Below are 16,303 nucleotides of genomic sequence, written 5' to 3'. Positions count from 1 at the left end.
TGTCATTAATTAAAACAATAATAGGTTGTGGCAGGCCCACACACCAAAATAACCTCACACATGCAAGCCCCCACCTTTCAACAAAATCTGGCTTGTTCAGTCTCTGTCCCCAGACAGACTCACCCTTTCTCGCCATTTCCTGGATCTGACATGGCATGACATCTGTCCAGATGCATGCAGTCATGATCCCCGGCCTCCAGCCGATGCATAAAGTCCAGCCGCGGCCACAGCAGGGCGCCTCTTCCTCCTCGCAGGCAGGGACGTACTGACATGACGTCACTTGCCTGCGTCATGTCGGGGAGAGCACCGCTGCGGATGGCTGCTGTGCGTTTCACCACAGGAAAGGATGGAAGGTGGAAGGCAGGCGGAAACCGGGCCGACGCCGAATCAGGTAACATATATACCCGCAGCCCTCCCTGCCTGCCGCTCACAGCTCCTTAGCACCCACTAGCCGCACCACGGACACTGCAGGCACATTTAATTTTTAAAAGGGAGATGCTTCGGGGCCCCTCTGGACTCTGGGGCTTGGGGGCAATTGCCCCTTTTGCCTTTATTGAAGCGCCGGCCCTGCTCTTCACATCTTATGGCTCCTGTAGCCAGACAGAAACTGATATGGAATGATAATGTGTTTGCATGTTCTCCCCGTGTCTGCATAGGTTCCCACTAGGAGCTCCGTTTCCTCCCACATCCCAAAAACATACTGATAAATGAATTAGCTTACCCTTAAATTGGCCCTAGACTACAATGGACATAATATGACTATAGTAGGGATTAGATTGTGAGCCCCTCTAATGCTGGGAATACATGGTTCGTTTTTTAGGTGATTAGATGATTCGATAGATAATTTCCAACATGCCCGATATCCCTTTCGATTCGTTCACCGCTCGATTTCTGATAGAAGTGAATGGAAAGAGATAAGAAAAACAAACAGAAGATAAGAGAATCGACTGCAGAATCGAGCGGCAAAAACGATCGAGAGCAGAAACGCACGGCAGAAACGAGCCATGTATTCCCAGCATTAGGGACAGTTAGTGACATGAATATGTACTTTTTTAAGCATTTTGGAAGATGTCAGCGCTATATAAATACTAAATAATATTATTAATAATAATGTTTAATTACATTAACCTAATTACAAAATATGTTTAAAGCAGCTCATTAACAAAAGTGCAATTTCTTTATAAGACTGAATGCAGAACTGTTTACTTACCTACTGATATTTTTCCTAAACTATAGCATTATTCATGGCAGCAAGCAAATGGGTTCTGGCTCAACCCCCACCCCCCACTGGACCAGTAACTAGATACATTAGGCTGGCTTCTCCTCTCAAGAAATTCTTGGGATGAGAACAACAAGGGTTATGCTGCAGAAAAGTAAAAGAAAAATGATGAACGTGATTTGGAAAAGACAGACAAAAGTCTTCTGCTATGTTCAGCTGATCAACACCAAGGGTGTAGTTTGCCTAAATATGGCAATGCATTGTATTTGGACTGGAGACTACATTTTAGTGTTCATTTTTAAGCAAGCAGAAAATATCCCTAATCATCTGACAAAACTTGTCCCATCAACATTACAATTTTAGCCAATCCTAACAAAAACTATAAAGCAACTGATCCTCATTCTGTGTTAGCATCGTGCAGGTATACAGATAGACTACAGACTCCACAACATTTCAACAGGATGCTGTCCATCATTAGGAAGTCCAGATTTTTATTTATTTTTTTATGTATAGCACTGTGTAATAATAAGTGGGGACCTTCATTATCCATCCATTCTATCTACTTCGCCTCAAGAATATACATATGGGGATGTTTTATATAACAGGCCTAATCATTGCGCCACAAGGAATTTTGGGTGCAGCTATACTTTCAATGTTAATTTACACAATATCATAGGTGCAGTCTTTAAAATTAGGGTGCAACAATATAGTTCAACAGTTACTGGTATATACCATAACAGTTATATATACCATTGCAACTATATTGGTGGCCAAAAGTGTGTAAAGTTTCAGGCACATTACTGTTGGGTATAGATGGGGAGGTTAGTGTTATGATTTTATGATTATATACTAGTAGACCTAAGCCTGTTTAAAAACGGGCTCTAGGTCTCTCTCACCGCCGCCACCGCTGCATGTCAGTGCACAAACCCGTCTGCCTCGCGCGCACCCGCCTCGTGCACCCATCCGCCCGCACCCTGGCCCCGTCCTCCTCCTGTCCCAACGGCTACACATGCGCAGTAGCCAAAACACACAGGACACAGGGACAGGAGGATGACGCAGGGACAGTTTGGGTTTTCTTACATAGGATACCTTAACGGTTATACAGTATATACTATTACAACAAATATTGGCAGCCACAACAGTTTAGCTGTTTCAGGGAGGTTAGTTTTAGGCATAGACAGTGGGTAAGTTAGTGTTAAGCATAGATGCAGGGAAGGCTAGTGTAAGAATAGGATAAGAAAAGATGTCAGTAGAATATTGGTAAAATTACCAATATTGTACTATCTGGAAATTATGCTAGTTAAATGTCTTTAAAATGACAAATATTGTACTATCTTGAATAGCCACAAGTAGAATAATGGTAATATTACTGATATACTACTATCTGCAATACTCACGCCCAAATGAACTCATCACCACAAGGCGTTTGATTTGGTCTTGTGGCCATATCTACATGAAGTGATCCAGAAGATGGGCATTCTTGGTGAATTTACGCAAGCAATCTTTGCCGTTGCCAGGAGTTTTGTCAGACTCTATACCGATCACTAGAGGCACCAGGCAAGGGTGCCCACTACCTTCTGTACTCTTTTCCATCGCTATTGAACCCTTATCACTGGCCATACCAGCCAAATTTCCTCATCAATTTTTTAAAGGTTCGCTGAAAATGTTGTAATGCACCACACAATAATGTTGACAAAAGAGAAAAGATGTTAAAAAACGAGCCTCACTTATAGTGAAAAAACATAATCCACCTGTTCACCAAAAAACACACAAAACCAATTAAAATAGGCTAGTGCAATTGAGGTCGACCCCATACACACACAGACCCACACACATACTGGGAATCATGGCCATAATCTGCAGACACATCCTCCTGACGAAACCCACAATTGGGTGAAATGCATCGGTGGGAGGAGCTTGCATAGGCACAGAGGCTGATTCCGTTTAAACTCCAAGCCCCGCTCCCTGCATAACCGCAATTAAGTAGAGCGGATAGAGCAAGGGATGATCAGCGAAACGCTCACAGTGTGCACACTGGGACCAGATGATTCAACTACAGTATGTGTGTGTATGGGGTCACCCTCAAATGCACTAGTCTATTTTAATTGTGTGCCTTATGTTGGACAGGTGAATTATGCCTGACAGGTGACATAATTAAAGGTTTTCTACATTTTTTCACAACAAGTGAGGCTCGTTTTTGAACATCTTTTCTCTTTTTTTGTCAAGTTTATCGAACTATTTGCTCTGTGAGTTGCATTAAGCACCCTTATTTCATAATATACAGTGGTGTGAAAAACTATTTGCCCCCTTCCTGATTTCTTATTCTTTTGCATGTTTGTCACACTTAAATGTTTCTGCTCATCAAAAACCATTAACTATTAGTCAAAGATAACATAATTGAACACAAAATGCAGTTTTAAATGATGGTTTTTATTATTTAGTGAGAAAAAAAACTCAAAACCTACATGGCCCTGTGTGAAAAAGAAATTGCCCCCTGAACCTAATAACTGGTTGGGCCACCCTTAGCAGCAATAACTGCAATCAAGCGTTTGCGATAACTTGCAACAAGTCTTTTACAGCGCACTGGAGGAATTTTGGCCAACTCATCTTTGCAGAATTGTTGTAATTCAGCTTTATTTAAGGGTTTTCTAGCATGAACCGCCTTTTTAAGGTCATGCCACAACATTTTAATCGGATTCAGGTCAGGACTTTGACTAGGCCACTCCAAAGTCTTCATTTTGTTTTTCTTCAGCCATTCAGAGGTGGATTTGCTGGTGTGTTTTGGGTCATTGTCCTGCTGCAGCACCCAAGATCGCTTCAGCTTGAGTTGACGAACAGATGGCTGGACATTCTCCTTCAGGGTTTTTTGGTAGACAGTAGAATTCATGGTTCCATCTATCACAGCAAGCCTTTCAGGTCCTGAAGCAGCAAAACAACCCCAGACCATCACACTACCACCACCATATTTTACTGTTGGTAGGATGTTCTTTTGCTGAAATGCTGTGTTACTTCTACGCCAGATGTAATGGGACACGCACCTTCCAAAAAGTTCAACTTTTGTCTTGTCGGTCCACAAGGTATTTTCCCAAAAGTCTTGGCAATCATTGAGATGTTTTTTTAGCAAAATTGAGACGAGTCTTAATGTTCTTTTTGCTTAAAAGTAGTTTGCGCCTTGGATATCTGCCATGCAGGCCGTTTTTGCCCAGTCTCTTTCTTATGGTGGAGTCGTGAACACTGACCTTAATTGAGGCAAGTGAGCCCTGCAGTTCTTTAGATGTTGTCCTGGGGTCTTTTGTGGCCTCTCGGATGAGTTTTCTCCGAGCTCTTGGGGTAATTTTGGTCGGCTGGCCACTCCTGGGAAGGTTCTTCACTGTTCCATGTTTTTGCCATTTGTGGATAATGGCTCTCACTGTGGTTCGCTGGAGTCCCAAAGCTTTAGAAATGGCTTTATAACCTTTACCAGACTGATAGATCTCAATTACAGTACTTTTGTTCTCATTTGTTCCTGAATTTCTTTGGATCTTGGCATGATGTCTAGCTTTTGTGGTGCTTTTGGTCTACTTCTCTGTGTCAGATACCTCCTATTTAAGTGATTTCTTGATTGAAACAGATGTGGCAGTAATCAGGCCTGGGGGTGACTACAGAAATTGAACTCAGGTGTGATAAACCACAGTTACGTTATTTTTTAACAAGGGGGGCAATCACTTTTTCACACAGGGCCATGTAGATTTGGAGTTTTTTTTCTCACTAAATAATAAAACCGTCATTTAAAACTGCATTTTGTGTTCAATTATGTTATCTTTGACTAATAGTTAATGGTTTTTGATGAGCAGAAACATTTAAGTGTGACAAACATGCAAAAGAATAAGAAATCAGGAAGGGGGCAAATAGTTTTTCACACCACTGTACATGTAGAATTCATACTGAGGAACAGCTTTTTCAAATTCTTTACCACACAATAATGGCTGGCTAGTTGGCTATGTGAATAGGCCCTATAATATACTGTAGATTTCATGATTACCAAACACATAATAAGCTCAGGATTTGTCTGTTAATAATTAGATGACTAGTTTCTGGAAAGTTATATTAGAAATTAGAAATTTCTGCTGTCAACCAGATTGGTAATCATGTTACCCAATGATGACCAGTGTTCTGTGTAAACAAAACTACAAGAATGGGAGTGCCTCAGTCACACACCGAAAGAAAATTATATACAAACTAGCAAGGTCATTTTCTGCCCTTTAGATTTGTGTGTGCAATAAATCAAGCAACAGTAGTAATAAATAATTGTTCCAGACCTTGGTAATTGAAATTTACACCTTGTTTGGGCGATGCTATCCCTGCCAGGGTGTTGTTTCAATCAGCCACGCTGCTGTATTGTCGCTGCAGCACACTCGCTCTGCTGTCGCGCTGACAGCAGAGCTTCCGTATCTTGGTCAGGAGACAATATTATTAGATCCTGAACCCGTGATTACTGTGAGCCAAACAAAGTAATCCCACGCTGCAAAACGGGCCAGAACTATCCAGTATGGAAACAGTTAACAGTCAAAAAAGTAGTGTATGCACAAAACATTTTCTGCTGCAGAAAATATGCATACAATAAAAGTCTGCAAAATTGTTTGAAAACGAATGGTACAAATCTGAATTACCAAATTTTTCGGACCTTAAAGTGTAATTATTGGGCATAAAATCAAAAATCAATTCTTTATTTTTATCTGGTAAACAAGTAATAAGGATGCTAACCAGGCAATCCAAAAGTTAAAATCACTATTACTTTTCTTGTTGATAAATTATCATTCCCCAGTTTATCTGACTCTTAACTGGTACACACAAAATTTGGTACGCACAAAGGAAGTTGCAGGGCATGCTGGGTTGTCCTTTTTTTGCTTCTCTACTTCCCCTCAGACTTAACTAATGTATCCTGATTGGCTAAAGCCTCTTTCCCTTCTGTTTTCCCCTCCCACACCTCTGTTCCTCTCTGATTGGCCAATATTTCTCATGCTAAGACAATGCACTTTCTATAGTGGAGGGTGAGCAATGCATACACAATCAGGCAGAGGAGAGTAAGGGAGGAAATTACACCAGGATTGGCTTAAAAATAGCCACAGTTAAAATGGGAAATGCTAAGAAGGATTTTCTCTTTTTTTGCTGTAGAAAAATCACTAAAATCAAAATGTGGACAGTGCAATACATATGTTATGTAAGTAGAGCAAGTATTTATCTACTTATATATGTTGGTTTTTTTCTGAGATAGTATGGCTGACAGCTCCTCTTTAAAGGGAACCCAATGTGAAAGGGATATGGAGGCTGACATGTTTATTTTCTTTTAAATAATGGACGTTGCCTGGCTGTCTTGTATTAGTTACTTTTTAGATTAAAAAGTACTGTTAAAATTATTCTGAGTATTTTCCTGCTTGCTGGTGACTTTAAAGCAATTTTATTGATAAGGTGTGAAAACATCACTTAGATGAAAACTTAGTAATGGAATAAAGGCATTAGTGTTTCCTCTATTTCTTTACACTGAAAGCTAGTGAAGGCAATCTTTTCCCGACAGTTTCCTGTAATTGTTGTATATTTTGTTAGGCACCTGTATTACTGTAATATGTGTGTTGTCCATAACTTTTGTGTTATGCACCCATATCTTCTTGTATATAACTTTGTACAGTACAACAGAAGACGATGGAGCGATATAAGTCAATAATGATAAATACAAATGTTATAGTTTCTTCTAGGCTGTGCACGGCCAGACAAAATTAATTGTTGGTAAATGTGCTACCATATTGTTTTGAACCATGAAGTGCACTTTTTCTCTCCCAAAAGTGCAGAGAAAAAGTCAGTGCATAGAGGCACAACAATGGTTAAATCGATTAGTGAAGGTGAATCGCATGGGATATAGCTTGTAGGGTGTGGGCCACTATTCGATTGACTTTCGATCAACCACATTGAAGTTGATCGCCCATAAAATTGATCAGTTTATCAATTGAATCATAATTGCTAGATGTATGGCTAACCTTAGGCCTTGTTCACATTATAAATCATGAGTACTATCGCAAGCGATGAGCAATTTATATATTTTTTGAAGCACTTTTCCAAACGCTTTCTGAGCACTTTTCGCTTTTTTGTGCAGCGATGATTTTTTTTCACTTCCTGACATCAGTCAGGAAGTGAACTCTTTGACTCAGAAATGAATAAATACAATGTATTCATGAAAGTGCATGGGAAATTGCAATTGAAAGCGTTTTTTTGAAGTGCTTTTCGATTTCTCTATACTTTCTATTGAATCGCAAACGCTCAGAAAATGGTGCAGGAGCTGCGTTTGCGATTGGATAGAAAGCCCATTGCTTATGTGAGAACACTCACATAAGCAACCATTGCACTAGTGCTTTTAAGGCGATTTTTAAAAATCAGCAGCGCTAAATAAAAGAGCGAAATCGCTCTTAAGGTGGCCATACACTGGTCGATTTGCCATCAGATTCGACCAACAGATAGATCCCTCTCTGATCAAATCATAGAGGGATCGTATTGCCACCTTTACTGCAAACAGATTGTGAATCGATTTCACCCTGAAACCGATCACAATCTGTGGAGCCGCTGCTACCGCCCCCCCCCCCCCCCCCCTCATACATTACCTGCCCTGGCCGGCGCGAGTCCCCGCTGTCTTCTTCTCCGCTCCAGCTCCTGAACTTCCTGTCCAGGGGAAGTTTAAACAGTAGAGGGCGCTCTACTGTTTAAACTTTCTGCCGGGACAGGAAGTTCTGTGTAGTTCTGGAGCCCGAAGCCTGAAGCGGAGAAGAAGACCAGGGGGACTCGCGCCAGCTGGAGCAGGTAATCTATTAACGCTGTATTGCATTCGAACGCCGCTAACGACGCACTCCCGACCCACCGGCGACCGAGAAAAATCTTTTGCACGGATGGGTCGACGGGAATCGTCGGGAACGATCGATTTCGGACGGAAATCGATCGTTCTGTCAGTGGTGTGCGTGGCGATTTCACAGCCTTTTCGATCACTGTGATCGAAACGGCTGTATATCGGCGGGAAAATCGTTAGGTGTATGGGCCCCTTTAGATATATTCAATATTTAGCTTAAAGAGAACCGTAAATGAGTAAGATAAATATTGGTGGTCATTGAGTTCCGCATTCTGCAGAATGAAGAGCTCAGTCAGTGGCAGACGCAGGGAAGGCATATCTTTTATATAGTTTAAATGTTTCTGGAGTGATAACATCCCACAGGTTTAACCCTACCGCTACATAAGTATGATTTTTGTTTCTGGGATTTGAAGGTGATTATCTTCCAGCTATCAATGTCTTCACAATGTCTTCAGCTGTTAATGTCTCCATTTTTTATTAAATGTCCCTTTGTCTTTAAAGTGCATTTCCCACTTCCAGTTTGAGTCTTGAGGTCCTGTCTGCCCCAAACCTCACATCCTGCCATATGGTATTTATTGGTTGATAAGTTCACTACTGCTTTATATCAAATGACCACCAAATATTTGACATTCCCCAAACTTGTGTAGTAGGCCAGAGGTAACAGGGCCCATTAATGTAAGACAGTCTAAATCTTACCGATGTCACAATATTTATACATTTACTAAAATAAACATGGCCTTTTGGAAGTCACTGTCTGGTGTTCCTGTACTATGATATATTTCAGGCCTCATTAAACTTGCCTAGGGCCTTGAATAATATAATTACTTCTGCTTAAAAGTCTGAATTTCACAACTTAAAAACGTGATTACACAAAGAAAATAGAAAGAAGAAGAACATAAAGATAAGTAAATCTAGTTAATTTTTATCCCATGAGTCATATACGTTTGTGACACGGAAATTCTTTGAAGCCAGACAGATTCTATCTGCAGAAGATAAGTGTCAAAACCACAGAAATGTTTCAAAGACTTTTCACTAGATCAAAATTGTTTGATTCTTGTTTCTTCAAGAAAGGATACAAATAGTTTGTAGGGGGTGTTAGGAACCAGCATATAACAGATGATATTAAATTTGAGGAAGTCATACATTATGCATTTTTCTTTAATACATCAGATGAAGATTCAGTAAAAACACTGAATGTAAAAGAAAAACATTAAATGAATATCAACTGTCCATGTCTACTCTACTCCTTAAACACTGCTAGGTGGAGCATTGTGGTAGAGAATGGGGGCAGGGAATAGCTGCATTTCTTTGTACAGGTAGGGTAAGACCAGGAGACAAATCTCTCTCTAATTGAATCGGAGAGGGAACTGTAGGATGCCTGCCCATATACCGCAGGTCGATTCCCGATCAATTTCATGTTGAAAATCGATCTGGAATCGGCCTTGTGACGCCGCAACCACCGCCTCGACGCCGTCCCTCCTAATAACAGCATATAACAGATGCTGCTAATGTTCAATGTGCCCCCCAGTGCACTATACATTACCTGTCCGTTTCCACCGCTGGCACCCACGTGGTGGGCGTGCATGGACGAAGGACAGAGCCAGGGGCGGACATGGACAGGTACATTTTTTTTTAAATATGCATTTAATAGAACATTATTTATATGACTTTACAAGTTTTGAAAAAAAGTAGGTAAGTAAAGTAGGTAAGTATACTGTACCTCCTGCACTAATTCTCATATCCTTGTCTCCTCTTCATGGACCTACAGTGGACTGCTCACCCCAGGGTGGTCTTGAACTTTTAGTCATCTGGGCATGAGGGGGTGATGCGGGAGCATTATTGCTCTGTTAGCTGAAGCCATGCCTCCCTCATTTCATATTGTGCGCGGCGGACGGGGTGCGCGCGCATGCGCACTAAAATGCGGCAGTGTCACAGAGTCCTAGAGCTCGTTTTTAAACGGGCTTAGGTCAACTAGTTAGTGATATTTTACACTCAGAATTGCACTGCCCAATAGTGGAATGTTGATAATTTTATTGATATTCTACTAGAGGCTATATCCAGCACCCACATTACTGCAGCAACCTTTTTAGACGTATGCAGCTTCAGTCAGTTCTGACAGTGGGGTCTGACATGACTGTGGAACTTGGGAGTAAGGGGTGATCCCACAGCTGGAGAGAGAAGTGAAATTCTGTATGTCAGTACAGTGACCAGTGTGCATTGCTGACATGTTCAATTTACTAGTTTTATGTTAGATTGGGTATTTTTTAAGGCATAAGTTAGAACACAGTGAATTGTAATGTTGGTGAAAACAGCAGAGGGATCAGCTCTAATTTTAATGATTTCATTTGTGGTATCATAGTGTTCATAACAGCTATTGCTGAAAGGCAAGCCTGTGTCTCAGGAAATCCCCTAAATGGCAGAACCATGCAAATTATTCCTTTTTTTCCAGTGCAATCCTGACATACCCAGAGAACCACATTTTCTTTCGGTTTTTGGAGATACGTTGCCACATGCACAGCATTGGTATGCTGGCATGAATTTTGTTTTAGGATTCCTAACTGGAGGTTTTTTTTTTACTAAAGATTTATGTACTGTGAGGATTTCTGTCCCATCCTTTATGGTGAATCAAACATTCTGTAGAGTGTGGACGAGCCTAAGCATATGGAGGGGTGGCAGACTGAACCAACTGAGGCTCTGCCAAGCATGTTTTAGAAGCTTTTGTTGAATCTCTGGCTAACAGACACAGGCCTTTATTCAATTTACTTTTTCTCCTAAGTTTTTTTTTTAAGAGATACATTTTCCTCTTCTGTTTACAATAACCTTTCAGCACTCTGCAATTGAAAAGGTTCCAAAACATAGGTGAAAGGGGAATGTCATTTTTTTTGTCTTGCTTGCTAGTGGCTTAAAGAAATCCTGAGGTGGGTTCAAAAAACCTAGGCTACCTAATCCGTGGTGCTGGGTGGATCAGGTAGCCGCCATCTCCGCCGCTCCGTTGGCCTGCTAGGGCCTAGTTTCAGTGACCTCTGAGTCGCAACGCTGGAAGGAGAGAGATCTCTCTTTCCCAGCGTGCAGGGAGGCGGGAGAGTGGCAGGGGGCGCTGCCAGGGAGAGAGAGTGTTAGATGGGCACATACCTTGGAGGCGGAGACTTTGATGCGAGGACAGCAGCTCTGGCAACTGTCTGGAGGTGGAACAGAATACCCAGAAGGTCCGGGGCAGGAGTACCTGAGTAGTATTGCCAATTCAGATATTGGTGTGGGTAGTCAACCAATGGCAGGAATCAGAACCAGTGCGGGTAGTCAGCCAATGCCAGGGATCAGAACCAGTGCGGGTAGTCAGCCAATGCCAGGGATCAGAACCAGTGCGGGTAGCCAGCCAATGCCAGGGATCAGAACCAGTGCGGGTAGCCAGTGAATGCCAAGGATCAGAACCAGTGCAGGTAGTCAGTGAATGCCAGGGATCTGAACCAGTGGGGGTAGTCAGGCAATGCCAGGGATCGGAACCAGTGTGGGTAGTCAACCAATGCCAGGGATCAGAACCAGTGCAGGTAGTCAGTGAATGCCAGGGATCAGAACCAGTGCAGGTAGTCAGTGAATGCCAGGGATCAGAACCAGTGCGGGTAGTCAGGGACTGCCAGGGATCGGTATACAGGAATCAGAATCAAGGAGCAAGGAAAACGAGAGTCCCAGGAAAAAGGAACAGTAGCGCCACCACTAGTTGCAAGGCTACAGCACTGAGCGCTGTGTCTCGCTGGCTTTTAACCACTTTCCAACTGAGGGGTTTTACCCCTTGACCACCAGAGCTATTTTCACCTTTCAGCGCTCCTTCCATTCATTAGTCTATAACTTTATCATTACTTATCGCAATGAAATGAACTATATCTTGTTTTTTTCACCACCAATTAGGCTTTCTTTAGGTGGGACATTATGCCAAGAATTATTTTATTCTAAATGTGTTTTAATGGGAAAATAGGAAAAAGTGTGGGAAAAAAAATTATTATTTTTCAGTGTTCGGCCTTTATAGTTTTTAAATAATGCATGCTACTGTAATTAAAACCCATTAAATGTATTTGCCTATTTGTCCCGGTTATAAAACTGTTTAATTTATGTCCCTATCACAATGTTTGGCGCCAATATTTTAATTGGAAATAAAGGTGCATTTTTTTCAGTTTTGCGTCCATCCCTAATTACAAGCCCCTTGTTTATAAAGTAACAGTGTTATACCCTCTTGACATAAATATTTAAAAAGTTCAGACCCTAAGGTAACTATTTATGTATTTTTTTAATTGTAAATTTTTTTATTTTTTTTTAATTACAAAAAAAAAAAATTGGGGAGTGTGGGAGGTAAGGAGTTAATTTTTTGTGTAACACTAATTTATTTCTATGTAAAAAATGTTTAGGGTGTCATTTACTATTTGGCCACAAGATGGCAACAGTAACTTTTTGTTTAACCACTTCAGCCTACAGCGTCGAAAATCTTAAGCATCCGAGCAATGTTCACCTCCCATTCATTCGCCAATAACTTTATCGTTACTTATCACAATTAATTGATCTATAGCTTGTTTTTTCCGCCACTAATTAGGCTTTCTTTGGGTAGTACATTTTGCTAAGAGCCACTTTACTGTAAATGCATTTTAACAGGAAGATTAAGATAGAAATGGAAAAAAATCATTATTCCTCAGTTTTAGGCCATTATAGTTTAAAATTAATACATGCTACAGTAATTAAAACCCATGCATTTTATGTGCCCATTTGTCCCGCTTATTACACCATTTAAATTACGTCCCTATCACAATTTATGGCGCCGATATTTTATTTAGAAATAAAGGTGCATTTTTTCAATTTGCTTCCATCACTATTTATAAGCTTATAATTTTAAAAAAATTAATAAGATACTCTCTTGACATGTATATTTAAAAAGTTCAGACCCTTAGGTAACTATTTATGTAGTTTTTTTTTTTTTTTTTAATTGTAATTTTTTTTATTTTTTTTTAAATACAAAAATGTATTTAGGTAATTTTAGTTTGGGAGGTAAATAGCTAATTTTAGATGTAATATAATGTATTTTTTTTATTTAATTTAGGTATGTGGGTGCAGTTTACTATTTGGCCACAAGATGGCCACATTCAAAAAATTCCTAGATGCGAACGATCTCGCATCTAGGAACTATAAGAAGAAGGTGATGTTTCCTGGGGGCAGAAATACCGCGCTCTCTGATGAGAAAGCGTCGGCATTTCTGCCGGAGACTTAGATCGGTGAATGGGAATTATATTCCCATTCACTGATCGGGGGGGCAGCGGGAGCATGTGCGGGCGCGCGCCCGATCGCGCGCACCACACGGCTGCAGCAGCAGTGCCCATCTGGACGGATATATCCGCCCAGATAGGGCGAAGTGGTTAATACAACCTGCAAGCGTCCTTCCGGACCCTTGCAGGAAGTACTAGGAGGCTGAGAGTTGTTTTTTTTTTTTGCACTCTCTGATGTTTCCATACATGTGCTGCGAGTCACAGCTGAACAGCAGCGCATGGTTGCCTGCATTTCGGTGCAATAGCGCCCATGACCCGATTCAGTATAATGTAAGGGATCACAAGCGCCGCCCCCCGGGAGTCACATACAATGCAGAGCTGTGCTGAGCGCACTGGCTCTGTCTTGTATATTGGAAACAAGCCCTTACCCTTACATGCACATTGGGAGGTTCAGGGATGGTCGGGGTGGGAAGATCATAAATTCCGTTTTGTCTAGGTTTAGTTTCAGGAACCTAGCGGATATCCAGGAGGAGAAGGGCTGATAGGCAAGAGGAGACTTTGTCCATGGTAGTGGTGGATATGTCAGGGGTGTGGAGGTAGATCTGGGTGTCATTTGCATACAGATGATAGTTAAAACCCATGGTGGAGATAACTTTGCCAATGGATGTGTATAGGCAGAACAGTAGGGGGCCAAGGACCGAGCCTTGGGGGACTCCCACCGAGAGGTGGTTGGGGTGGATGAGGACTCATTGAAGGAGGTCATGAAGGAATGGTTGGAGAGGTAGGATGAAAGCCAGGTCAGGGAGAGGTTGTGAATGCCCATAGTCTGGAGGAGTAGGAGATGGTCTACTGTGTCAAAAGCTGCTGGAAGGTCAAGGAGGAGAAGAATGGAGTATTTACCTTCAGCTTTAGCTAAGGCAAGGTCATTGACCACTTTGGTGTGAGCTGTTTCGGTGTAGTGAGTAGGCCTAAATCCAGATTGCAGTGGGTCTAGCAGTGAGTTGGCATTGAGGTACTGGGTCAGGAGTTTGTGAACCAGACACTCAAGGAGTTTTGAGGCAAAGGGGATGAGGGAGATCGGGTGGTAGTTGGAGGGTAATGAGGGGTCGAGGGAGGGTTTCTTAAGCAGGGGTAGTACAGTGGCCTGCTTGAAGTCTGAGGGGAAGGTGCCTGTGGATAGGGAGAGGTTAAACAGGGTAATGAGGACTGGGGCCAAATCCATGAAGTAAGGCTGGAGTAAATCAGAAGGGATGGGGTCAAGGGGGGAGATAGTGATATGGGAAGTCTGCAGTAGGTGGTTGACTTCCGCAATGGTAGTAGGAGTGAAGGAGGTGAGGGGAGGATAGGTTAGAGGAGGAAGAGCTGGATGGGAAGGGGTGGGAGGTGAAGATTGGATATTTCCTGACGGATGGAGACAATTTTGTTGGTGAAGTCGGTGGCTAAATCTGTTGCAGAGAGGGAGGAAATGGAAGGGGGGGGGGGGGGGGGGGGTTAAGCAGGGAGCTAAAAGTGGCAGAAAACTAAGTACCCACGGCCAGATTTTTCGGGGATCTGTGCCGACATCCGATCGTTCCCCCATCCATCTGGCCGAATCTGCAAGTGTCGTCGGCGCCATCATAAACAAACGATTGTAGTTTACACGATCGCGGAAAAACCTGCAAAAGTCAAGGAGGATCATAACGATCCTCCGCAATTCAATCCAGCATGACAGTCATTGAAAAACAAATGATTGCTGTGAGTGGTGTTTGTCATGGAACATTGTTTAACATTTTTTGTTAAACAATGTTGTACAATATCACGATAAAATGTTCGCCGTGAAAAATATTTTGCCAAAATTGCATTGTGTAGCCATAGTACCCTGTGGCCCCCAAGTGTAGCCATTGACACAACCAGTACCAGCAGAACAGTGCCTCATAATACAGCATGTGTAAAAAGGTGGAAGGGGGTTGCACAAGTGTGAAATAAGAGGACTTCTCAACCTGCACTATTAAAAGTTTTACCATATATAGTATTCAAAAAGCTATTACAAGTGCCAAAAGTGCAGGGTAAATGAAGATACAGGCAATAACAAGGTGCATAAAAACCCCGAATACAGCTCTAGCATATAGAGGGTACGCCTCTACACTACAGCGTCCCCTGTATTTACCCTACACTTTAGGCACTTTTAATATTGGCACTTTTAATCGATAATAAAACTTTACGAGCGCTAAAGCTATACTTTAGCAATACTTTTTGAGCAGACCTCTATTCATATATACACGCATGGAAGTACCTGTTAGGCTGCACCAGCAGCACTGACAGGAAGACAAACTAATGGGAGATGGTACTGTGGGAAAGGATGAGGTTTAGTAGTGAAAATTGCCACAGTAGAACTTGCATTTTACAGGACTACAAGTCAGAAATGTAGGCTTGACCCGTGTATAAGTCGCCCCCCCCACCCATGATTTATTTTAACAAATCACACCTAAGCTTCTAGTCGAGTATATAGTTATTAGGGGATATAACCAGTGAGAACTCCAACAATTTGTAGTTGTTGAGAAATTAGAAGTTGCAACAACCAAGGAGCCATCCATCATATTAAATGGTTAAAATGGAGACGTTTCTATTGCACAGGATTGCTACAGATTCACTTCAAGATCTTTGCATAGGAGGAGGAGAATGCCTTTAAATGAAAAATGCAAGATGCACAGAACTATCCTATCATATGCCAATACAATCTCAGTTGAAGGGGTTAATCCTCTCATTTTAAGGGATCACACAATGACAATCTGGCATTGTTATTGCCAAAATGAACCATTAAATATAACTACAGGGTGGGGCTTTGTATTCCAGCCAGCTCTTATAATGCCGCTGGAGCTTCACGTTTTCCTAGCGAAGAAGATCACAAAGAGGTAATGTTAGTGATGTCACAACGAAAACAATGAACATCGATGTTTTATTTTAATAATGTAATGTTGTGGTTTGCCTGTCTAG

Source organism: Hyperolius riggenbachi, chromosome 3 (genome assembly GCF_040937935.1).
Source record: "Hyperolius riggenbachi isolate aHypRig1 chromosome 3, aHypRig1.pri, whole genome shotgun sequence".
Taxonomy (NCBI): Eukaryota; Metazoa; Chordata; class Amphibia; order Anura; family Hyperoliidae; genus Hyperolius; species Hyperolius riggenbachi.
The sequence above is the reverse complement of the archived record's forward strand: the minus strand, read 5'-3'. Positions refer to the sequence as shown.